The 26491-nt window shown below is 41.3% G+C and overlaps 1 pseudogene; it reads left to right on the forward strand.

The window, feature by feature from the left end:
• Window positions 1–1147: 1147 nt before the first annotated feature.
• Window positions 1148–1837, forward strand: LOC129376558 (gastrula zinc finger protein XlCGF57.1-like; annotated as a pseudogene).
• Window positions 1838–26491: the final 24654 nt, after the last annotated feature.

Here is a 26491-nt window from a genome sequence, read left to right on the forward strand (position 1 = left end):
ACTTCAGTGCCGCTAAATAGTGAACCATTTATAGTGAGATACACAGACCGGCAGCTTGTGCTCATTAAATGTGTGCAGCGATACGCTCCTATTTCATAAGATCTTGTTCTGTTTAGATATTTTGCATTTTAATTTATGCAATAAGTGAACCATTATAGTGAAACGATACACAGATACAAAGAAGGCTGACAGGAATCTGCTAAGGAAAGACATTCAACAAATATTGTCTGGTCCGGGAATCAAACCCGTGACGGCCGTGTGGAGGATTGAAGGCCTCCAATCGTGGGTTGCGCTACCACAGCACGACCCCTGATGAAGAACATTTTCATTTTAGTTTTTGTTAAACTGAAGGGTTCATTGTGTGACCTCATATTTTGACTTTTTTGTCCAGATCTCCCACAATGCAGTGTGTGCAAAGAGGAGGAGGATCTAAATGAGCTCAGAAACCCGGAGAGAAACTTCACTTCAGATCAAGATCATCCAGAACCTCTGCAGATAAAACTGGAACAACAGGAACCAGAACCTCTGCAGATGAAACGGGATCAAGAGGAACCAGAACCTCTGCAGATGAAACGGGATCAAGAGGAACCAGAACCTCTGCAGATGAAACGGGAACAAGAGGAACCAGAACCTCTACAGATAAAACTGGAACAAGAGGAACCAGAACCTCTGCAGATGAAACGAGAACAAGAGGAACCAGAACCTCTGCAGATGAAACGGGAACAAGAGGAACCAGAACCTCTGCAGATAAAACGAACACAGAGGAACCAGAACCTCTGCAGATAAAACAGGAACAAGAGGAACCAGAACCTCTGCAGATCAAAGAGGAAGAGGAGCAACTTTCCATCAGTCAGGATGAAGAGCATCTTGTGATGAAACAGGAAACTGATGACATTTTGAACAAACAGCAGAAAAACTCAACAGGGACTTCGGAACAAGAAACGAACATGAAAGCTCAACCAGACCAAAATCTATATTCTTGTCAAATTTGTGATGAAACCTTTTCTCAAAATAATTCCTTGATGAATCACATGAAAAGTCACACGGCTAAGAAACCTTTCAAATGTTCCACCTGTGGAAAAATTTACCTTACAAGAGTCGTTTAAATGATCACATGAGAATTCATACAGGTGAAAAACCTTTCTCCTGTGAGACTTGTGGAAAAAGTTTCCAGAGGAAATCTCGGTTAGTTAATCACATCAGAATTCACACGGGTGAGAAACCTTTCTCATGTGAGACCTGCGGGAAAAGTTTCCGGAGTAAACATAAATTAGTTAATCACATCAGAATTCACACGGGTGAGAAACCTTTCTCATGTGAGACCTGTGGGAAAAGTTTCCGGTAAACATAAATTAGTTAATCACATCAGAATTCACACGGGTGAGAAACCTTTCTCATGTGAGACCTGTGGGAAAAGTTTCCGGAGTAAACATAAATTAGTTAATCACATCAGAATTCACACGGGTGAGAAACCTTTCTCATGTGAGACCTGTGGGAAAAGTTTCCGGAGTAAACATAAATTATTTAATCACATCAGAATTCACACGGGTGAGAAACCTTTCTCATGTGAGACCTGTGGAAAAAGTTTCACTCAAATGCAAAGTTTAACTGTTCACATGAGATCTCAAACAGGTGAGAAACCTTTCTCATGTGGATTTGTGGAAAAAGTTTCACTCAAAAACACAACTTAACTTCTCACATCAGAATTCACACTGGTGAGAAGCCATTCTCATGTGAGTCCTGTGGAAAAGGTTTCCCTCATAAAAAAAGTTTAACTGTTCACATGAGATCTCACACAGGTGAGAAACCTTTCTCATGTGGGATTTGTGGAAAAAGTTTCACTCAAAAACAGTGCTTAACTTCTCACAACAGAATTCACACTGGTGAGAAGCCATTCTCATGTGTGATCTGTGGAAAACGTTTCACTCAAAAACAGCACTTAACTTCTCACAACAGAATTCACACTGGTGAGAAGCCATTCTCATGTGATCTGCGTTTCACTCAAAAACACCACTTAACTTCTCACAACAGAATTCACACTGGTGAGAAGTAGCTTGCATTGATTTATCAGCTGGCTGATTAATAAATGTTGATTTTCTAAATTTTGGGACATTGGTGAGCAGCAGATACATGCATGTGAAGCTGATCTGATTCCTCGATGTTATTGACCTCAGCCACTGTTCTGTTCTCCGCTGTGAGGTTTGACTATTAGACCAGCTCACCATGTCATGTCTGCACCCTTAGTGAAAAGTGAGGAAAATGTTTTGTGTATAGATCCAGTTTAAGTCATCACATGAAGATTCACACGGGTTGGAAGCTTTTATTTTGTAGATTCAGTAGAAAAAGGTTCACTCAAAACAAATGTAACTGTTCACATGAGAACTTGCACAGGTTTGATGGCACAATGTGAACCTCAAGATTCTCAGTAAGTTGCTGTTTGGAAGTGGAGTAATTGCAACTGACTTAAATTCTTAAATGTAGCAGGTTTTGCTTACAAAGCATTTTAATCTGGATATTTAGCTGAAATTCGTAAAAATTTTATTCTTCCAGTTTTATATTTCCATTTTATTGAATGAGACTGAGGGAGAGATTGTCTAACAAACAATGAGTTTGAATGCTTTGAGATTTAGACTTCTGAAATTTTGGAGTCTTTATTGTGTTTTTATCCTTTGTACATATTTTTATTTTAATGATTTGGAGAAATGGATGCATTTCTTTGACATGGTTTTAAATAAATTTTCTTTTTACAAAATGGTTTGATGATGTGGATTGAATTTCAGATAAAAAAAATCATTGAAACTTTTTCTATAATTTTAGATGATAAAGTATCATAATGATGGTCTTTTTCTAATTTTCTGTTTAGTCAAAGACTGTGACAGAATCGATTTACTTAAACATAGAGACTGAAATAAAACCTGTTTGAAACAAATAGTAAATCAGGAAAACCTTCATATATAAACAGTTAACTTCTCACATGTCATTAATTTGATTTCAGCACCTCTGAGATCTAGAATTATAAGGCTGAGATATCAAGGTAAACAAAGAGAACCCAGTAGCTGCTGGTAGGGGCCCTCCAGACATTATTACAAAATATAAATAGAAACTGGTTTTATAACTTCAACATCAGACCTATGTTTTTATTCACAAGTGTACGTTAGAAAAATTAATTATTGCCCAAAAGTTGACCGCTAGAGGTCACAGTTCAGCCCCGCTCTTCCTCGCCACGGACCCGGTGTCTGAACAACGTGGAGGCAGAAGGACTGGGAATCCTCATAATTAGACCAAGGGCAGCCAGACTCATTAGTTTTGCTAGGTGTTATATTTAGAGGCACAAGAAGGCCTCCTGACACAAAAGACTCAAGTTGAAAACAAAAATAAACTCAAAAAGGGCTCTGGGGGCATCAAGGGTAAAAGGGGCAGGGCTCAAGCCCTCTCCAGACCCCCTCTGCATGTGCCTGCATATGAATGCTTGTCTTTCTAAGTTACCATCCAATAAAATATCTGAAAATACAATTTAAATGATGTTAGAAAAGTGGCTCTGCAAACTCCGGCATAATTACTTCCTGCACCTCCTGGTTTTAGCTGTAGATTGTTGATCCACTTTTCTATTTTTTAGGTGTTTTTTTCTAAATTAACTTCCTTGTGACCGACTACCTTCAAAACACAAAGATAAAGTTTTTCTTTCTCTCTATTAGAATGGTTGGAACAACCACACATGGCACAGACTTAAGACATTTTGATGTTTAAGTCAAAATGCCTAAATGTGCTGCATTTACTTTCTGACCCCCACCTCCATGGTAAGGCATCGGTGCTACATCATCTGAAACCCAGCAATTTATGGGAAAAAAGAATAATACACTGCTTTAAAATGTAAAATACTTTATTTCAAGTCATACATGTAAAAGTCAACAATGTAAAAGCTGAACTCAATAACTACATGACACAGAACTGCAAGACACCTGAAATCCACAGAAATTAAACCTTCCTGAAGACATTCCCCTCTTTAACTTCAGTATCTAATGGGACATGATGGGAACCTTAAGTACAAATGTGACTGAGAAATAAAACAAAAAACTGATTTTAGAAAAACAAAGCTGGTAGACAAAAATGGACCTCAAGTCTATCTTAGTACAAGACATTCAGAGCATCGACTTGGCTTTGGATGAATGGATATTTTTGTGCAGAATTGGCATGGATTTAATTTATAAGTAAAGGTAAGATGGGAAAAAACATGTTTTTGTTTAGTTTTTTAATGAAATGTGCATTTTGTGGGCCACAGTCTGTATGTCTAAAGAATTCAGTAAAGTAGAAATGTTAGCTAATCTACCACAGCAATGATTTATTAATAAAACACTAAGACTAAAACAAACTACTGCAAAAAACTCAATGTTCTGTTCTGTGACCAAAAATCTTTTTTTTAATGTTAAATCCTAAAACATGGCATTGTTATCAGTTGCTATTGCAACGAGTCTGCATGTAGCTTGGGTGATGCAGAGTGAGAAAGTGGTTTAGGTTTCTCCCTTTGCTGTGGATCATAACACGAAACAATACCTACATTTCTAAGTTTCACCTGGTTACTACAGCTATGGATGACGTGTAAAAGAACGGTCTTTCTGCCCTCCAGCGTTGTATGCATGAGCAAAATTTCTGAGTAACCAATAACATACATGGTGTCTGTATTTATACATCGTAAAGCCTCACCGCACGTCACTGTTTCGCATCCATATGAATCTTTATGTGTTTAAGTAATTGTTGTTTCATCCTGAAACTCTTTCCACAGGTCCCACATGAGAAAGGCTTCTCACCTGTATGAATTCTCATATGCCGAGTTAAAGTCCCTCTGACACTGAAACTCTTTCCACAGGTTGAACAAGTGAAAGGCTTCTCACCTGTGTGAATTCTCATATGCGAGTTAAATTCTTCACTGAAACTCTTTCCACAGGTCCCACATGAAAGGCTTCTCACCTGTATGAATTCTCATATGCTTAAAGTCGTTGCTGAAACTCTTTCCACAAGTCATGAAAGGCTTCTCACCTGTGTGAATTCTCATATGCGAGTTAAACCTTTTACTGAACCTTTCCCACAGGTTGAACAAGTGAAAGGTTTTACTCCTGTGTGAATTCTCATGTGTCTCTTCAAGTTACTGTTTCCAGAAAAGGTTTTATCACAAATTTTACAAGAATATATTTTTTGCCCTCTGTGAGTTTTCTTCTGCGGTTTTTGTTTTTCAGCATCAGTTCTGTCTTTCTGCTGTTTGGTTTTCTCATATCTCTCCTTTGGTTTCTGTTCTTCCTTTCTCTTTTTTCCTGGGTCTTCAGAATTGCTTCCTTCCTGATCCTGGTTCTCAGTTTCTGCAGAGCCATGAGAGATGAGTTGGTTCCTCTGTGGTTTTGTGTCATTGAGAATCTCCTCTTCTTCACACACACAACATTGTGGAAGATCTGGGAAATAGACAAAAAAAAAAAGTTTTTTAAATGTCAATCAAACAAGAAATCCACTTTGATGCCTTCATGTATAGAAACAGGATTTTCTTAGGTTATTGGAAATTACAATCTTACAAGAATGAACATTAACTCAACTAAGAAGTTAACGTTCTATGTTCTAGAACATTGGATGTTCTAGAATGGAACTATGACCAGAACTAGTTTCATTCTGGTCATTGCTCCATTCTAATGACCAGACTGGAACTATTCTTGAGTCAAAATATGATATTAAGGATCTCCAGGTGAGCAAATAAGATGGCAATCGCTTCATCTAGTAGCTTCCTGACAAATATTACATAAAATCTTCTTCCTCCATGTAGAGAGGAAGAAGACGCCTACATGGAGGAGGAGTCAGATGTTCAGGTCACCTGACTTTTGGACGTGTACCCTGACCACACACACGGTGTCGCAATCCGACTGGGAGATTGTGGACCAACGCTGGTGGTGATGCGGGCTGTGTGCCTGTAATGGGCGCAGGGGAAGTGCACCCATTATATGTCACCAGATATATATCACATTAAAGAGTGACATAAAATGCCTAAAGGGAAACCATAAAGTAATTTTTAATCTCACCCGCTGATATTGTCAGACATTGCTCCGCTCACACACTCAACACAAACGTTCAAAAGCACAACTAAATCTCAGCCTTTACTTTCCTGGGATTCACAGCAGAATTGGTAGCAGTGGGTGATTGTTGTTAATCGCACACATGCAGAAAATAATGGCAAAATGAACCAATGGAAAATGGAAAAAATTGATCAATGGAATTATTGCATGAATATTGGACAATTTGGAAGATTAAATATGAAAGGTGAAAATGTACAATGATAAAATTATTTAACGAGTTTATTTAAGACACAATTAGTTAATAAGTCATTTACTAAGTTTACATTATGAAAATGGAAACTTAGCAGCCAGACAAGACAATTACTAAATATGCTTTTGATTGTTGTGATCATTATTATCACCTGGTTGCACTTCCTGTCGGTCACCATAAAATAATTCCCCAATGAAAGTGGAGGGCGGGGCTTTGGGCGGGTCTAACACTGACCTTCTTTAACTTAAATTTGAGCCGTTATTCTGTCAGAATAGCTGACATGCATTGAGTACAAATGAGCATTAAGAGGCGCTGTCAGCTCAGCATATGTGACAAGATACAAGAGAAAGTCAATAAATATTTTCTAGTGATAACTGGATGGATAGTAGCGTTGCTGTAAACAAATATTTCAGTAACTGAGTAATCTATTAATTATTCTTATGATTAATCAACTAATCGGATTAAAAATTATATAAAATAAATATTGGTAAATCTGCTATAACACCAGTGTTACTATCAGATATCAATATCAATCCAATTTTTCATATTGGAGCATCCCTAACAGTCATTTCTTTGTAGTTTAGAAAACTGACCTGTAACAATAACATCAAATAACATAACATTGGAAGATGCACATTCTAGGCTAAACAATCACAGAGAAGTTTGATAGGGGAATTAAAAAACTGTGTCGCGATATTCAGGGTGCACAGTGGGTCAGGAGAGGAACCGCAGACCCGTCAGAACCTAAAGAACCAGACATTAGTCTCTTCATCCCTCAGTGATAAAGACTGAGAATAATATGAATGGCAATTTACAGAACAAATCATACAAATAGGTTAATAAATATTGCGAAGAGAAACCGACTCAGAGACAGTGCAATAATATTAGCCTGCATGATCTTTTCCTCTCAGGTTAGGGCTCTGCTTTGCTGCACAAGCATCAGCCTTTTCCCTGCAATAAGCTTCTAGCTATTTTTATTACTTATTAGCCATGTTTAGGACCCTGAATGCAGGAAGTCAATGTAAGACCACATTGTAATGATGCCCCACATGCTACTAGCAGCATTTAGGCTAACATTAGCATTTTGGCTCATTTTAGATTATACACTAATTTTAACAAACTGAATGGAGGAAGTCCATGTTAGTCAACATGCTTGTGACTTTCCACAGGCTATTGACTATAATTCAGTTTAGCTGAGCATTGATGCTAATTGTTAGAATCAGAGCGCTGGGTCCAAACTGGGGCCACACTTTAGCAGGCCCGGTTACATTTCTCCAGGGATTTTCTATTTTTACTTAATTTAAGCAGATTCTTTAAATATGTCTACGAACAGAACGATTATTTATCTGTAAAAACTCTCTTTAACCTGACTAATCAGTAAACCGTGAAGCTGTTTCGTACCTATCCGGTGCAAGATGATCTTGGGTATCCGGTAAAATCCATCAGTCTGCGCTGATCGTCCATCTCTTCCTCCATCTTAACGTTGATTTTTTTCCACTCTGTGAATGTTTCTTCAGCAGGAGTTTCCTGCTGCTTGATAAACTCTCTGAGGCTGAACTGAAGACATTTTCACTGAAAACACGGAAAAAATTAGCTAAACCTCAAACTCTTCTCCAAACGACCGTCTAACAAAGGAAAAGCTAAAGCGAGCCCGCGTGCTCTGTTTTCATCTTCTTCTTCTTCTTCTTCTTCTTCTTCTTCTTCTTCTTCTTCTTCTTCGAGTGAGAGGAGGGTGTGTGAGGAGGAGCGGAGGAAGAGTGAAAGCAAGAGTGATGAATCTTCTTATCTTTTCTTACTGTTTTTCTGGGTGTTTGTTACTTGTTTAATTGTTTTTTCTTGTGTTTAGTTTTGTCACGTTTTAAGGTGTTTTTGTTCGTTTGTTTGGGGTGTGGCCGTCGGGCGTGCCTGGCTTGCCGGCGTCTGACGGCAGCAATGGTGGGTGTTGTCGGTGGTGGGTCTTTCTCCACGCTGACACGGAAGAACGGCATCAAGGTGGGTGCTGGTTCTCCGTGCAGCGTGGAGGAAGTTTGTTTGGCGGTGGGTGAGATCATTGGGCACGGGAATATAAAGTCGGCTGCACGTATGATGGGCAGTGGTGTTGTTTGTGGAGAAGGTGGAACATGCACAACAGGTGGTGGAAAAGGGTGTTTCGGTGAATGGGTTGTTTTTACAAGTTTCACCGCTCACGTACCATCCACTAAGATAATGTTGTCAAACGTACCTCCTTTCATCAGTGATGAATTTTTGATTAAAGAACTGTCGAGACCGGAAAGGTGGTGTCGCCGTGAAAAAAGTCCTTTCCGGGTGTAAATCACCGCTATTGAAACATGTTGTTTCTCACCGTAGACAGTTATTTATGATACTGAACAGAAAGGATGAGGAAATGAATTTGCGTTTCCACGTTAGAGTGGATGATTTTGACTATGTTTTGTTTGCCACATCAGGGCAGATGAAATGTTTTGGTTGTGGGCAGGAGGGCCACATCATAAGATGTGCCCTGATAAGGCAGAACTGGCCAAGCCGGACTCGGAAAAGCAGCAGCCTGTTGCCGCTGAGCAGGTAAAAAAACAAATAGTGAGGAGGATGTTGTGGAGGGAGACACTGCTAATGTTGCGGCGGAGAACCCGCCGTAGCGGCGGGGGAACCAGCGGTGGTAGAGGAGGATGTGACAGGAAACATTGTTAAAGAGGCGGTGGAGGATGGTGGTAATGGTGCGAGTATAGGAGAGGATGAGAGCACGGTGGTGTGTGGTGATGGGCTGAATGGTGGTGTTGGGTGGAAGTGTAGGGAAGGAGAGTGATGGTGTGCAGAAAGAACAGGAGGATGTGAGGGTGATGAGGAGCATCGAGTGTGTGGAGATCAGAGCGAGGGGGAGAGGTTCAGGGGGAGAAACAGGTACAAGAAAAGACGGTGTGGAGTCGTTTATAGTGGCTGGAGTGGAGGGAGAAACAGGTGAGGGTGGAGGAGGAAATGGAGCTGGAAGCTTGTGTCCCGGTGAAACGGCGCAGCAAGAGGAAAAATGTGGTGGCTGCTGTGCAGGCCAGTAAGAAGGAAAGTAAGCCGGTTGTGAGAAGAGAGAGGTATCGGACAGCAGTGATGAAGAGAGTTATTTCTCAGATACCAGTGAAGCTTCCGTATCTCAGACGAGTAGAGAACCGAGATACCCGGTTGAAACATTTAGAACCTTTTTAAAAACAAACAAAAGGTCTCAGAGGGATAAAACTTGAGAGCTATTTCCCAAATTTAAGACTTTTCTATTTTTTCCGCAAGCATCACATTAGACATAAAGAGGACTCAGGTTTCACAGACACAGAAATTTTTAGGTTAAAGAAAATAATGTCTAAAGCCAGAAAACAATTTTTATGATGTACAGTAGTTTTTAATATCTATTTTAATGTTTCGGTGTGTTTGTTTTAGCCTTTTACCTAAGATGGATTCATTTAAAATAGCATCCTTGAATCTAAATGGGGGAGGGAGGCTGAAAAAACGGGCATTGATTTATCAGATGATGAAACAAAAGAAAATTGATATCGTCTATCTACAGGAGACACATAGTGATTGTACAATAGAAACAGACTGGGGCAAGGAGTGGGAGGGAGAGGTGATTTTAAGTCATGGCACCTCCAAGAGTCCGGGGGTGGGTTTTCTTTTTTCAAAAGCTTTCACCCCACTTTCTATAGAAATCGAACATTTATGATACTGACAAGGGAGATGTCTTTTAGTAAAGATAAAATTTGATTGTTTAAACATGTTTTTTATTAATATCTATGCTCCGATAGCCAATGCAGAGAAGAAATGTTTTTATGAGAAAATTGGGGAGAGGCTGGGTGATTGCGGGACCGAGAATTATGTTTTTATAGGTGGGATTTTAATTGTACTGAGAACGAGTTTTTAGATCGCAATCACGCAGAGCCACATCCGGCGGCCCAACGGTCGAAGCAACTGGTCTCGTCTCATGGCCTGGTGGACGTATGGAGGAGGATGCATGCAGGCGCCAGGCAGTACACATGGTCCCACATTGTTGATAGTAAAATCTCGTTTAGCTCGTTTAGATCGTTTTTATTGTTTTAAACACCATTTTAACGTGTTTAAAACATGCCAGATTTTACCAGTGGCTTTCACGACCATTCGTTGCTTTTAGGTAGTGTTTTTATCAGAACATTTTACCTAGAAGCGCGTACTGGCATTTTAATTCTGCTTTAACTTATGATCAGAGCTTTAAGGAGGTTTAACTTATTTTTGGACTGGTTTTAGGAAAGGAAAGCTGATTTTAGCTCTCTTAGACAGTGGTGGGACTATGGAAAGGTTCAAATAAACTGCTGAGTCACAGCACACTGTCAATGTCACTCGTGACATTGCCGGATCTATCAGAGATCTGGAGATGAGTATAGTGGAATTAGAACGACTTAGTGACTCCACAGGAAATCGAGAGTATTTGAAGCTCTCAAATCTAAAAAGCTAACTTTAGCAAACCTGCTGAAAATAAAGTCCAAGGCGCATTGGTCAGATCCCGGATACAGGACATCACAGAGATGGATGCTCCCTCTGGCTTTTTCTTCAGCCTGGAGAGGAAACACGGACAGAGGAAATGATCCACTCCTTGCTGTCGGACACGGGGCATTTGAGCGAACCGGGGCAGATAAGGAGGAGGGCTGTGGAATTTTCCGTTCTCTGTTCCGCAGCGAACACAGAGAGAACGACGAACTGTTGGAGGAGTTCTGTGAGGAACTACCTCAGGTCTCTGCGGAGACCAACCTGGAGTTGGAACGGCCTCTGAGCCTGCAGGAACTACACACAGCCCTCCTTGGCATGAAGGGTCGAAGTCTCCAGGCGTTGACGGGCTCACGGTCGAGTTCTACAAGGCCTATTGGGAGCTTCTGGCCAAGACGTGCTCGACGTATTCAACGAGAGTCTGTCTACCGGTTCGCTCCCCTTGTCTTGCCGCAGGGCAGTTATCACCCTGCTGCCTAGAAGGGAAACTTGCAAGAGATTAAGAACTGGCGCCCCGTGCCCTCCTTTGTACAGATTATAAAATCCTCTCCAAGGCCCTGGCCACTAGGCTAGGGAAAGCCATGGAGCAGGTCATCCACCGGGATCAGACCTATGCGTCCCGGCAGGTCCATGGTGGACAATGTCTACCTAATTCGGGATATTTTGGAAGTCTCCGTTCATTGGGTCTACAGACAGCTTGATTTCATTAGATCAAGAAAAGGCTTTTGACCGCGTTGAACACGACTTCCTCTGGAAAGTATGAGGAGGTTTGGTTCAGCGAGGGTCTTATCGCCGATCCAGGTGTTGTACGGTGACATTGAGGTGTGCTGAAGATCAATGGCAGCCTGTGTGCTCCTTTTAGAGTGTGTAGAGCGTTCGACAGGGCTGCGCGCTCTCGGGAATGCTCTATGCACTCTCCCTGGAACCCTTTTAAAGAAGATGCGATCAGACATTCACGGCTTGGTTTTACCGTTTTAAAGACAAATTGGTTTATCTGCCTATGCTGACGATCTCGTGGTTTTTATTAAAGATCAAAGAGACGTCAGCGTTTTAACAGAAATCATAAGAAAGTTCTCCATGCTGTCTGCCGCCAAGTAAATTGGGAAAAGTGAAGCCCTGGCTGTTGGCGAGTGGCCGACGGACTCCCGGCTCTCCCCAAAGGCATGACCTGGAGAAAAGATGGCCTAAAATATCTAGGCGTGTATTTAGGCGAGAAAAGTTTTGTTGAAAAAAACTGGGAAAACCTAGAACAAAAAATATCAAACAAACTTGCGAAATGGAAATGGTTGCATAAAAAAATGTCGTACAGAGGAAGAGTGTTAGTGCTTAATAATCTGGTCGCATCACAACTCTGGCACAAGCTCATTGTACTAGATCCACCGTCAGGCTGCTGACAAGAATACAGACGGAAATGGTTAATTTTTTCTGGAACAATCGTCACTGGGTGCCACAGTCGGTGCTGTTTTTTATCCAGAGAAGAGGGGGGCCAGGGCCTTGTCACCTGGCCAGTAGAGTCACTGTGTTTTAGGATACAGTTTTTACAAAAGTACCTGATAGGATCTCCTGTGTGGAAGGATGTAGCCAGTTGCATTCTAAGACGCGTGAATTCCTTGGGATTGGATGCTGCTCTGTTTTTAACAAATTTTAGTCTTCTAAGGTTTAAAGGAACTCCGCAATTTTATCAGAGCGTTTTTAAATCATGTGCTCTTTTAGATTGCGTAGAGCGGAAATGACTGATTCTCTGCATTGGCTATTAGAAGAACCCTTGGTGTACGGAGCAAGACTGGATGTTGAAGAGGACACGTTCCTGGGCTACAGAGACGCTGTCTAGAGCCGGAATGGTGACCTTAAGAGGCTGATTCGAGCGTCAGGAGCAGACTTTGGCGATGCCCAGAAGGTCGCTGCCGCACTGAAAGTAAGGTCTACAAGAATGATGGAACGTGTCCTGATGAGAATAAGAGAAAGATTGACTGGAAAAGAGAAGAGTTTATTGCAGGCATACAAGGATGGAGAATGCCTGCCAAAAGAAACAGATCCTTTTCCTAAGGTTCTTCTGAGTCCAAGCTTTGAAGAGGACAGCGGTCCTCTGCTAAAGACCATGGACTCAGAATGGATTTGGCAAAGTGGCACCAAAGACTTTATATAAAAACTGTGTGAAAATTCTAAACAAGAGAACGCTTCGAAGAGGGACGTCAGCGTGTGGGTTGAAAGACTGAAAGGACAACCAATCCACTGGAGGACAATGTACAAACCGCCGATTAGAAAAAAGATTGGCGACCTCCAGTGGAGGATACTCCATGGCGCTATAGCCACCAACGCATTTTATCGGTGATTAGTCCTGGTTTTATAAATGAGTGTCCATTTTGTAGGTTGTCAGAGAGGTTTTTCATGTTTTTATAGATTGCACACGTTTGATAGTCTTTTTTAGTTTTTTATCGACTGTTTTAGTCTTTTAAAATGATTTTTACCGATGCACTATTTATTAACGGAGTACGTCATAGTAAGCGACTAGTTTTAAGTCAAGGCTTTTAAATTATTTATTAGCCGAGGCAAATTAGCTATATATATAACTCGAAGAGACAAGATGCAGGATGGACCTCAAGTTGATGTTGGGCTCTGTGGAAGGTAAACATCAAGGCGAGGCTGAAGTTGGAGTTTGCTTTCCACAGAGACCACTGGGAATGTGCAGGGGTTTTTTAGAGTTATGGGGATGTGACAAAGTGTTGTGCATCATTTCAGAAAATAATGAACTAATTTATACTGATGTTTTATTATAATGTATTTGTTGACATAGGATTATTGTAAAACAACAAAAAAAGGAAATTGTTTTATATTATTGTAATAAATGTTTTTGGTAAAAATCAAAAAAAATCTTCTTCTTCTTCTTCTTCTTCTTCTTCTCTTCTTCTTCTTCTTCTTCTTCTTCTTCTTCTTCTTCTTCTTCTTCTTCTTCGTGTGAGAGGAGGGTGTGTGAGGAGAGCGGAAGGAGAGTGAAAGAGAGCGTGTTTTGTATATCTTTATCTTTTCTTACTGTCTTTTCACTGGGTGTCTAGTTTTATTTGTTTAATTGTTAATTTTGTGTAGTTGTATCACGTTTTAAGGGGTTTTTTTGTTTCGTTTGTTGGGGTGTGGCCGTCGGGCGTGCCTGGCTTGCCGCGTCTGACGGCAACAATGGTGGGTGTTGTCGGTGGTGGGTCTTTCGCCACGCTGACACGGAAGAACGGCATCAAGGTGGGTGCTGGTTCTCCGTGCAGCGTGGAGGAAGTTTGTTTGGCGGTGGGTGAGATCATTGGGCACGGGAATATAAAGTCGGCTGCACGTATGAATGGGGCAGTGGTGTTGTTTGTGGAGAAGGTGGAACTGCACAGCAGGTGGTGGAAAAGGGTGTTTCGGTGAATGGGTTGTTTTTACAAGTTTCACCGCTCACGTTACCAGCCACTAAGATAATATTGTCAAACGTACCTCCTTCATCAGTGATGAATTTTTGATTAAAGAACTGTCGACACGGAAAGGTGGTGTCGCCGGTGAAAAAGTCCTTTCCGGTGTAAATCACCGCTATTGAAACATGTTGTTTCTCACCGTAGACAGTTATTATGATACTGAACAGAAAGGATGAGGAAATGAATTTGCGCTTCCACGTTAGAGTGGATGATTTTGATTATGTTTTGTTTGCCACATCAGGCAGATGAAATGTTTTGTTGTGGGCAGGAGGCCACATCATAAAGATGTGCCCTGATAAGGCAGAACTGGCCAAGCCGGACTCGGAAAGCAGCAGCCTGTTGCCGCTGAGCAGGTAAAAAAAACAAATAGTGAGGAGGATGTTGTGAAGGGAGACACTGCTAATGTTGCGGCGGGAGAACCCGCCGTAGCGGCGGGGGAACCCGCCGCTGCTGCTGCCGCTGCTGCTGCTGGCGCGACTGCCGCTGCGGGGGAACAGCGGTGGTGGAGGAGATGTGACAGGAAACATGTTAAAGAGGCGGTGGAGGACGGTGGTAATGGTGCGAGTATAGGAGAGGATGAGAGCACGTGGTGTGTGGTGATGGGCTGAATGGTGGTGTGGGTGGAAGTGTAGGAAGGAGAGTGATGGTGTGCAGAAAGAACAGGAGGATGTGAGGGGTGATGAGGAGCATCGAGTGTGTGGAGATCAGAGCGAGGGGGGAGAGGTTCAGGGGGAGAAACAGGTACAAAGAAAAGACAGTGTGGAGTCGTTTATAGTGGCTGGAGTGGAGGGAGAAACAGGTGAGGTGGAGGAGGAAATGAGCTGGAAGCTTGTGTCCCGGTGAAACGGCGCAGCAAGAGGAAAAATGTGGTGGCTGCTGTGCAGGCCATAAGAAGGAAAGTAAGTCGGTTGTGGAGAAGAGAGAGGTATCGGACAGCAGTGATGAAGAGAGTATTTCTCAGATACCAGTGAAGCTTCCGTATCTCAGACGAGTAGAGAAACCGAGATACCCGGTTGAAACATTTAGAACCTTTTTAAAACAAACAAAAGGTCTCAGAGGGATAAAACTTGAGAGCTATTCCCAAATTTAAGACTTTTCTATTTTCCGCAAGGCATCACATTAGACATAAAGAGGACCAGGTTTCACAGACACAGAAATTTTTAGGTTAAAGAAAATAATGCTAAAGCCAGAAAACAATTTTTATGATGTACAGTAGTTTTTAATATCTATTTTAATGTTTCGGTGTGTTTGTTTTAGCCTTTTACCTAAGATGGATTCATTTAAATAGCATCCTTGAATCTAAATGGGGGGAGGGAGGCTGAAAAACGGGCATTGATTTATCAGATGATGAAACAAAAGAAAATGATATCGTCTATCTACAGGAGACACATAGTGATTGTACAATAGAAACAGACTGGGGCAAGAGTGGGAGGGAGAGGTGATTTTAAGTCATGGCACCTCCAAGAGTGCAGGGGTGGGTTTTCTTTTTTCAAAAGCTTTCACCCCACTTTCTATAGAAAATTGAACATGTGGTGCAAGGGAGATGTCTTTAGTAAAGACAAAATTTGATTGTTTAAACATGTTTTTATTAATATCTATGCTCCGATAGCCAATGCAGAGAAGAAATGTTTTTATGAGAAAATTGGGGAGAGGCTGGGTGATTGCGGGACGAGAATTATGTTTTTATAGGTGGGGATTTTAATTGTACTGAGAACGAGTTTTTAGATCGCAATCACGCAGAGCCACATCGGCGGCCCAACGGGTCTTGAAGCAACTGGTCTCGTCTCAGGCCTGGTGGACGTATGGAGGAGGATGCATGCAGGCGCCAGGCAGTATACATGGTCCCACATTGTTGATAGTAAAATCTCTTTAGCTCGTTTAGATCGTTTTTATTGTTTTAAAACACCATTTTAACGTGTTTAAAAACATGCCAGATTTTACCAGTGGCTTTCACAGACCATCGTTGCTTTTAGGTAGTGTTTTTATCAGAAACATTTTACCTAGAGCGGTACTGGCATTTTAATTCTGCTTTAACTTATGATCAGAGCTTTAAGGAGGTTTAACTTATTTTTGGACTGTTTTAGGGAAAGGAAAGCTGATTTTAGCTCTCTTAGACAGTGGTGGGACTATGGAAAGGTTCAAATAAAACTGCTGAGTCAACAGCACTGTCAATGTCACTCGTGACATTGCGGATCATCAGAGATCTGGAGATGAGTATAGTGGAATTAGAACGACTTAGTGACTCACAGGAAATCGAGAGTATTTGAAGCTCTCAAATCTAAAAAGCTAACTTTAGCAAACCTGCTGAAAATAAAGTCCAAGGCGCATTGGTCAGATCCCGGATACAGACATCACAGAGATGGATGCTCCCTCTGGCTTTTTCTTCAGCCTGGAGAGGAAACACGGACAGAGGAAAATGATCCACTCCTTGCTGTCGGACACGGGGCAGCATTTGAGCGAACCGGGGCAGATAAGGAGGAGGGCTGTGGAATTTTACCGTTCTCTGTTCCGCGCGAACACAGAGAGAACGACGAACTGTTGGAGGAGTTCTGTGAGGAACTACCTCAGGTCTTGCGGAGACCAACCTGGAGTTGGAACGGCCTCTGAGCCTGCAGGAACTACACACAGCCTCCTGGCATGAAGGGTCGGAAGTCTCCAGGCGTTGACGGGCTCACGGTCGAGTTCTACAAGGCCTATTGGGAGCTTCTGGCCCAAGACGTGCTCGACGTATTCACGAGAGTCTGTCTACCGGTTCGCTCCCCTTGTCTTGCGCAGGGCAGTTATCACCCTGCTGCCTAAGAAGGGAAACTTGCAAGAGATTAAGAACTGGCGCCCGTGTCCCTCCTTTGTACAGATTATAAAATCCTCTCCAAGGCCCTGGCCACTAGGCTAGGGAAAGCCATGGAGCAGGTCATCCACCGGGATCAGACCTATTGCGTCCCCGCAGGTCCATGGTGGACAATGTCTACCTAATTCGGGATATTTTGGAAGTCTCCGTTCATTGGGTCTACAGAACAGGCTTGATTTCATTAGATCAAGAAAAGGCTTTTGACCGCGTTGAACACGACTTCCTCGGAAAGTAATGAGGAGGTTTGGGTTCAGCGAGGGTCTTATCGCCAAGATCCAGGTGTTGTACGGTGACATTGAGAGTGTGCTGAAGATCAATGGCAGCCTGTGTGCTCCTTTAGAGTGTGTAGAGGCGTTCGACAGGGCTGCGCGCTCTCGGGAATGCTCTATGCACTCTCCTGGAAACCCCTTTTAAAGAAGATGCGATCAGACATTCACGGCTTGGTTTTTACCCGGTTTTAAAGACAAATTGGTTTTATCTGCCTATGCTGACGATCTCGTGGTTTTTATTAAAGATCAAAGAGACGTCAGCGTTTTAACAGAAATCATAAGAAAGTTCTCCATGCTGTCTGCCGCCAAAGTAAATTGGGGAAAAAGTGAAGCCCTGGCTGTTGGCGAGTGGCCCGACGGACTCCCGGCTCTCCCCAAAGGCATGACCTGGAGAAAAGATGGCCTAAAATATCTAGGCGTGTATTTAGGCGAGAAAAGTTTTGTTGAAAAAAACTGGGAAAACCTAGAACAAAAAATATCAAACAAACTTGCGAAATGGAAATGGTTGCATGAAAAAATGTCGTACAGAGGAAGAGTGTTAGTGCTTAATAATCTGGTCGCATCACAACTCTGGCACAAGCTCATTGTACTAGATCCACCGTCAGGGCTGCTGACAAGAATACAGACGGAAATGGTTAATTTTTTCTGGAACAATCGTCACTGGGTGCCACAGTCGGTGCTGTTTTTATCCAGAGAAGAGGGGGGCCAGGGCCTTGTCCACCTGGCCAGTAGAGTCACTGTGTTTAGGATACAGTTTTTACAAAAGTACCTGATAGGATCTCCTGTGTGGAAGGATGTAGCCAGTTGCATTCTAAGACGCGTGAATTCCTTGGGATTGGATGCTGCTCTGTTTTTAACAAATTTTAGTCTTCTAAGGTTTAAAGGAACTCCGCAATTTTATCAGAGCGTTTTTAAATCATGTGCTCTTTTTAGATTGCGTAGAGCGGAAATGACTGATTCTCTGCATTGGCTATTAGAAGAACCCTTGGTGTACGGAGCAAGACTGGATGTTGAAGAGGACACGTTCCTGGGGCTAACAGAGACGCTGTCTAGAGCCGGAATGGTGACCTTAAAGAGGCTGATTCGAGCGTCAGGAGCAGACTTTGGCGATGCCCAGAAGGTCGCTGCCGCACTGAAAGTAAGGTCTACAAGAATGATGGAACGTGTCCTGATGAGAATAAGAGAAAGATTGACTGGAAAAGAGAAGAGTTTATTGCAGGCATACAAGGATGGAGAATGCCTGCCAAAAGAAACAGATCCTTTTCCTAAGGTTCTTCTGAGTCCAAGCTTTGAAGAGGACAGCGGTCCTCTGCTAAAGACCATGGACTCAGAAATGGATTTGTGCAAAGTGGCACCAAAGACTTTATATAAAAACTGTGTGAAAATTCTAAACAAGAGAACGCTTCGAAAGAGGGACGTCAGCGTGTGGGTTGAAAGACTGAAAGGACAACCAATCCACTGGAGGACAATGTACAAACCGCCGATTAGAAAAAAGATTGGCGACCTCCAGTGGAGGATACTCCATGGCGCTATAGCCACCAACGCGTTTTTATCGGTGATTAGTCCTGGTTTTATAAATGAGTGTCCATTTGTAGGTTGTCAGAGAGTTTTTCATGTTTTTATAGATTGCACACGTTTGATAGTCTTTTTTAGTTTTTTATCGACTGTTTTTAGTCTTTTTAAAATGATTTTTACCGATGCACTATTTATTAACGGAGTACGTCATAGTAAAGCGACTAGTCTTAAGTCAAGGCTTTTAAATTATTTATTAGCCGAGGCAAAATTAGCTATATATATAACTCGAAGAGACAAGATGCAGGATGGACCTCAAGTTGATGTTGTGGCTCTGTGGAAGGTAAACATCAAGGCGAGGCTGAAGTTGGAGTTTGCTTTCCACAGAGCCACTGGGAATGTGCAGGGGTTTTTAGAGTTATGGGATGTGACAAAGTGTTGTGCATCATTTCAGAAAATAATGAACTAATTTATACTGATGTTTTATTATAATGTATTTGTTTGACATAGGATTATTGTAAAACAACAAAAAAAGGAAATTGTTTTATTATTATTGTAAATAAATGTTTTGGTAAAAATCAAAAAAAAAAATCAAAAAATCTTCTTCTTCTTCTTCTTCTTCTTCTTCTTCTTCTTCTTCTTCTTCTTCTTCTTCTTCTTCTTCTTCTTCTTCTTCTTCTTCTTCTTCTTTTTTTCATGGCGGTTGGCAAGAAACTTATTGATGTGAATTACCGCCATCTACTGGAATGGAGTGTGAAACGGGATGCTACATAAATATTCTCCCACACCCAAATTATTATTATTATTATTATTATTATTATTATTATTATTATTATTATTATTATTATTATTATTATTATAAATAAAATATTCTTTCTACCAATTTCGTTTTCTTAAGGTGATTTATTAAATAACAAATATATTCAGAAATCTTCCCCGTGTTTCACTGGAACTGTACTGAAGAAACTGAACGATTCAAAAGTTCCGCTTTAATATACCACATTTTCTTTCATATTTTAATTTATTGAGCATGATTAGATCTGTTTAATTAGAACAAAGCACGTACAGTTATTATATCGACACAGGAGGTTTTAGTTTGTAGGTTCTGATTCATTTTTAAAGTTAAACAGTATGAAGCCACATGTGGTTTAGAGTAATGTATTCAACTTGAACATTTGAAATAAAATTAAAAAAAACGTCTCACAATAGATAACTGACTTCAAACACACATTTATGAAATACAATTTTTTTGTTGTGGTCTGATTCCATGTTATTGAACATGACTGTTTAAACATACTCCTGCATATGAAATCCATGGAAATGAATTCAGTCGCACAGACCGTAGAAAAATAGCTCTTTGAAGGTGTAGTACCAGGTTCTTGTCAGTAGGTGGCAGCATAAAGGGGCTTCTGTGTCACATTTCTGATTTAAAATGTTTTTATTATACATTGAAAGTTTAATATAAACATTTTACATATATTTTAAAAAAACGTTAGTAAATGTGTTTAAAAAAACATAAAACTTAATAATTAATTAAAATGACTTGAAAAAAATTATACTGTGTTTCACTCGGATCAACTGAGGAACTGAATGAATAGTAATGGAAAAAAGGAAATGAATCAGAAAGAATTTACTCTAATTTGCTATCACTCTTAGTCACCAAGGTAATCAATCAGTTATTGTCATCATCAGTGTTTTTCCAGACTGATCTGAGCTGATCGTTCATCTCTTCCTCCATCTTAACGTTGATTTATTTCCACTCTGTGGATGTTTCTTCAGCAGGAGTTCTGACTAAACCACAGGTGTGAAACTCCAGTCCTCAAGGTGACCTGCAGTGTTTAGATGAGCCACAGGTACAAAACACTGCAATGAAATCACCATAATTACCTCCTCCTTGTGTGGATCAGATCTGCAGAGCCTTAATGACCTAATTACTCTATTCAGGTGGTGCAGCAGAGGCTCAGCTAAAGGTTTCAGGGCATCAGCCCTCCAGGACTTTAAAAGAAGAGACTCAGCAGAAAATTTAAAGCCAAACTAATAATCACTTCCAGTTTCTTCAGCACAGCAACAGTGAAACACGTGAAAAATAAAAACAGAGCAAATGTCTGGCTTTACTTTTCCTCTTAAAGACTGTTTTGCAGTTTAGTTAAATTTCTGTGTTTTCAGTAAAAATGTCTTCAGTTCAGCCTCAGAGAGTTTATCAAGCAGCAGGAAACTCCTGCTGAAGAAACATCACAGAGTGGAAAGAAATCAACGTTAAGATGGAGGAAGAGATGGACGATCAGCGCAGACTGATGGATTTTACCCGGATACCCAAGATCATCTTGCAGCGGATAGGTACGAAACATCTGCAGTAGCTGTCATTATTTTAATTGATTGTATACATTGATATTAATTTAATTGGTGAATCAATAAAACCAGAGCACACAGAGCATGCTCATTGCTCTGTGATAGTTCTGTGCTGCCTGGCTTCATGCAGCAGGAGAAAAAGTGAGAACTGTCACAGTGTTTGGTTATTTCTGCTTGTTGCTCCTTGGTCTGTGTTCATGATGGAGCGTTGTTCACCACTAGTGCATTGCCTTAATTGCTATGTTTAAATATGGGAATCCTTTCCTCTTTCATCCAGTTTTCACTCTGCGCCGTTGTTTTTTATTTTAACCAGTTATGAGGAAAAGTGGTGAAACTTTAAACTGCGACTGTCAGTTGCTCAACGTAACTCGTTGCTAGGTAACCAGAGTGTTTTTTTTAACTTTATTTCAAACAAATAACATGAACATACATACAGATGTTAATTCAAACGTTATAATTAAATCAAATCAAGAATAATTACAGATATTGAAGGTGTTGATTTTAAACTCTAGAAAGTTAAATAAATATATATACATTGGCAAAATAAAATATGTACTTTTACTATATTGTACCAAAAGTTAAAGTTTTTACCAATTTCTTATTGTTAAAGTTTTTCAACAGAGCCAATATACAAACGGATTGTTCGTACTCGGCTGGAGTCCAGTTTAAAAAACCATCTTACTGGCTCCTCACCTGGGATTTTCTTTCACTGCGCCTGTTTTCTCTATTTTTCAGTCTAAACTCTTGGTTTTTTACTTTTCTCCGTCTCGTCCGGCTGCATTTCCTGCAATGAATTACTGCTTCTTTTTACTCTTGCCTTGTCTGGGTAACCGCTCTCAACCGTCCTCACTTTGACGCCATCTTTAACGTTCGGTTCGTTCCAGAATCGCATCAGCGAGCCGAGCTGCATTCAGTCGTAAAGTTTGTTTTTATTCAAACTTCAGCAGTTTTCTTGTTGTCCTTCTGAGGTGGTGACATCAGTTTGTGACATCACAGAATTTGATGTCACAAAGAGTGATGCACCCTTTGTGGAGAGACAATGCATCACTTCTGAATCTACGGTCATAGCTATTGCAGCAGTTGGAGAGAAAGCACAAGGATTGTATTATTCGCGTGTTAGTACAGTTAGTACATTTTCTGATCGATTTTCAAATTTGTCCTGAGAGAAAGAGTTAAAAATGAATAAGAGCAGTAAGATGAATAAGTCTACTGATTGCAAAGACAAGGAATTGCAACGGATCATAGCGAGACAGACGCAGCAGCTCAATGACATTTTGAAACAAGTCAGCCTGATGTCCATCGAGCGAAAGTCTCTGCTGAAAGCCAATGAGGAGCTGAACATCCAAGTTCTCAACGTGAAAAAAGCTGCGCTTGAAGTAGACGCTCTCCTTCGGCAGAAAGACGACGACTTGAAAAAACAGTTGGAGGGAAATAAAACTTTAAAGGAAGATATCGCCGATCTAGAGAAGAAACAGGCCACCTTGGAGGAGAAATATACTGCCTTAAAGATCGAAAAGACTGCCTTGGAGGAGAGAAACGCAGCTTTAGAGACACAAAACACCATCTTGGAGAAGAAGAATGACGATCTGGAGAAAAAATATATTGCAATGGGTCAGAAAAACGCAGCCTTAGAGATCGAAAAGAGAGCTTTGGAGGAGAAAAACTCTGCCTTGGAGAAAATGAAGAGCACTCTGGAGAAAAAAAGCATCGCCTTGGAGCTAAAGAACACCGCCATGGAGAAGGAAAAGACCGCTCTGGTGCAAGAAAGTACCGCGCTGGAGCAGGCAAACACTTCCCTGCAGAAGGTAAACACCGCCTTGAAGCAGAAAAGCACCGCTCTGGAGCAGAAAAGCACCTTCTTGGATGAGAAAATCAATACCTTGGAGCAGCAAAAACGTGCCCTGGAGCAGAAAACCACTGCCTTGGCACAAATAAATACCACCTTCAAGCAAGAAAACACCACCCTGGGGCAGAAAAACACCGCTTTGGAGGAGGTTAAAATCTCTCTGGAGAAGGAAAACACCGGCCTGAAGCTGAAAAGCTTCGCTCTGGAGAAAAGAAGCGCTGCCTTGGTGAAAATGAGCACCGCCCTGCAGCTGAAAAGCTTGGCCCTGGAGCAGAAAACCATCGCCTTGGAGAATATAAACACCGCCTATGAACAGGAAAACACCGACCTGAAGCTGAGAAGTCGCGGAAATGTCTCGGAAGAGGAAAAGCAGACCAAAAAGACGAGGGACAGAGTAGAACAGCAGAACCGGCAGCCACCTGAAGAGGAAACCCACGAAGACAGCCAGTCGGTTTCAGACCAGCCACAGGAGCAGCGGTCAGTAATCGCACGTCTGATCGGAGGGATCTCCAATTCTATTCTGCACACATACCGAGCAGGTACTGCGAAGTACTGGGTTGAATTCTAATTAGAAAGGACTGCAGTGTCAAGGGAGCTTGACACTTAGGGGCTGATGGCAGAAGATGCTGGCAGGAGAGCTTGGGCCCGCAGGACTGCGGTGCCATGGGAACTTGAGGCCTCGAGTTCCCAGACCATCAGATTCTAATCTCCTTGTCGCCAGGTCATCAGATACTCTCCGGCTGACCTCCGGGGCTTCATGCCGAGTCTTTTTGCACGAATATTGCATGTTCTCCCCTTGCTTGTGTGGGTTCTCTCCGGGTACTCCGGCTTCCTCCCAAAGTCCAAAAGCATGACTGATAGGTTTATTGATTCTCTCTAAACCCATCCTGAGGTGTGGATCTAATGTTTTGTTTACTGATGCTGATCAAGTCTATCGCGATATATATTGTTGTTTAGTTGCCATGAGAGAGGGAGTTGATTCCAGATTTCAGGATCAGAGTTCAATAGATATTTCAAATGTTTAATATTTTATCAGATGTTTTTGAGATTGATTGATGTTTTTTGTTATTGATGAATTATTCAGATCTTTTAGTGTTTTTTTTTATCATAATCTATCTCTTCTGCCTTTGACCTTTCTCCTGATGATAACAAAATACATCTATCAATCTCAAAAACATCTGATAAAATATCAGTCAAATTCAAAAATACTCTTTTGACCCCAAATTGAAATTAAATGTTGAAGCTCATATGAATTCAAGTTTTCAAAGAGTTATTGTTGTTTACATGTTGTCCATGTAAACCTATTCACACCAGTGGAGTCTAAAAAAATCAGCTTCAAAACATCAGGAAATGATGTAAAACACCACTAATGTGTATCTACATGTTTCAGTGGATCGGTGTAATAAATATCGACCTGAACAGGATAACTTATCTGCTCCTGCTGATTGGTTTAAAGGCTCACATTGATTTCCAATATCAGTCAGTGAGGCGGCGCACCTCGTTCTTTGGGTCTCAAACCGAATCCGGCTGCGTCTCTTCCATGTTTAAATTCTGCTCTGCTTTATCCTGCTGCTTTTCTCCAGCAGTTTACCCCTTAATCCTCACATCTGACTCTCACGGTGGATTTCAATCCACCGTTTTCTCTCACTTTCCCCCTGATAAGGTTTGCTCAGCACTTTCACTTCAGTGCCGCTAAATAGTGAACCATTTATAGTGAAACGATACACAGACCGGCAGCTTGTGCTCATTAAATGTGTGCAGCGATACGCTCCTATTTCATAAGATCTTGTTCTGTTTAGATATTTTGCATTTTAATTTATGCAAATAAGTGAACCATTTATAGTGAAACAATACACAGATACAAAGAAGGCTGACAGGAATCTGGTAAGGAAAGACATTCAACAAATATTGTCAGGTCCGGGAATCAAACCCGTGACGGCCGTGTGGAGGATTGAAGGCCTCCAATCGTGGGTTGCGCTACCACAGCACGACCCCTGATGAAGAACATTTTCATTTTAGTTTTTGTTAAAGTGAAGAATTTATTGTGTGACCTCACATTTTGACTTTTTTGTCCAGATCTCCCACAACGCAGTGTTTGCAAAGAGGAGGAGGATCTAAATGAGCTCAGAAACCCGGAGAGAAACTTCACTTCAGATCAAGATCATCCAGAACCTCTGCAGATAAAACTGGATCAAGAGGAACCAGAACCTCTGCAGATAAAACAGGAACAAGAGGAACCAGAACCTCTGCAGATGAAAGTGGATCAAGAGGAACCAGAACCAGAACCTCTGAAGATGAAACGGGAACAAGAGGAACCAGAACCTCTACAGATAAAATGGGATCAAGAGGAACCAGAACCTCTGCAGATGAAACGGGAACAAGAGGAACCAGAACCTCTGCAGATCAAAGAGGAAGAGGAGCAACTTTCCATCAGTCAGGATGAAGAGCATCTTGTGATGAAACAGGAAACTGATGACATTTTAAACAAACAGCAGAAAAACTCAACAGAGACTTCAGAACAAGAAACGCACATGAAAGCTCAACCAGACCAAAATCTATATTCTTGTCAAATTTGTGATAAAACCTTTTCTCGAAATAGTTCCTTGATGAATCACATGAAAACTCACATGGCTAAGAAACCTTTCAAATGTTCCACCTGTGGAAAACGTTACCCTTACAAGAGTCGTTTAAATGATCACATGAGAACTCATACAGGTGAAAAACCGTTCACTTGTCCAGCTTGTGGAAAAGGTTTCCGTCTAAACGCCTCTTTAAACAGACACAAGAGAATTTTCTTTGGTGAGAAATCTTACACATGCACAATCTGTGGAAAAAATGTTGTGTCTAAATGTCAGTTACTTGCTCATATGACGATTCATACAGGTGAGAAACCTTTCTCCTGTGAGACTTGTGGAAAAAGTTTCCAGAGGAAATCTCGGTTAGTTAGTCACATCAGAATTCACACGGGTGAGAAACCTTTCTCATGTGAGACCTGTGGGAAAAGTTTCAGGAGGAAACATAAATTAGTTAATCACATCAGAATTCACACAGGTGAGAAACCTTTCTCATGTGGGATTTGTGGAAGAAGTTTCACTCAAAAGCAAAATTTAACTGTTCACATGAGATCTCACACAGGTGAGAAACCTTTCTCATGTGGGATTTGTGGAAAAAGTTTCACTCAAAAACAGTGCTTAACATCTCACAACAGAATTCACACAGGTGAGAAACCTTTCTCATGTGGGATTTGTGGAAAAGGTTTCACTCACAAACATAGATTAACTTCTCACAACAGAATTCACACAGGTGAGAAGTAGCTTGCATTGATTTATCAGCTGGCTGATTAATAAATGTTGATTTCCTTAATTTTGGGACATTGGTGAGCAGCAGATACATGCATGTGAAGCTGATCTGATTCCTCAACGTTATTGACCTCAGC

Source organism: Poeciliopsis prolifica, unplaced genomic scaffold (assembly GCF_027474105.1).
Source record: "Poeciliopsis prolifica strain line A6 unplaced genomic scaffold, Auburn_PproV2 SCAFFOLD044, whole genome shotgun sequence".
Taxonomy (NCBI): domain Eukaryota; kingdom Metazoa; phylum Chordata; class Actinopteri; order Cyprinodontiformes; family Poeciliidae; genus Poeciliopsis; species Poeciliopsis prolifica.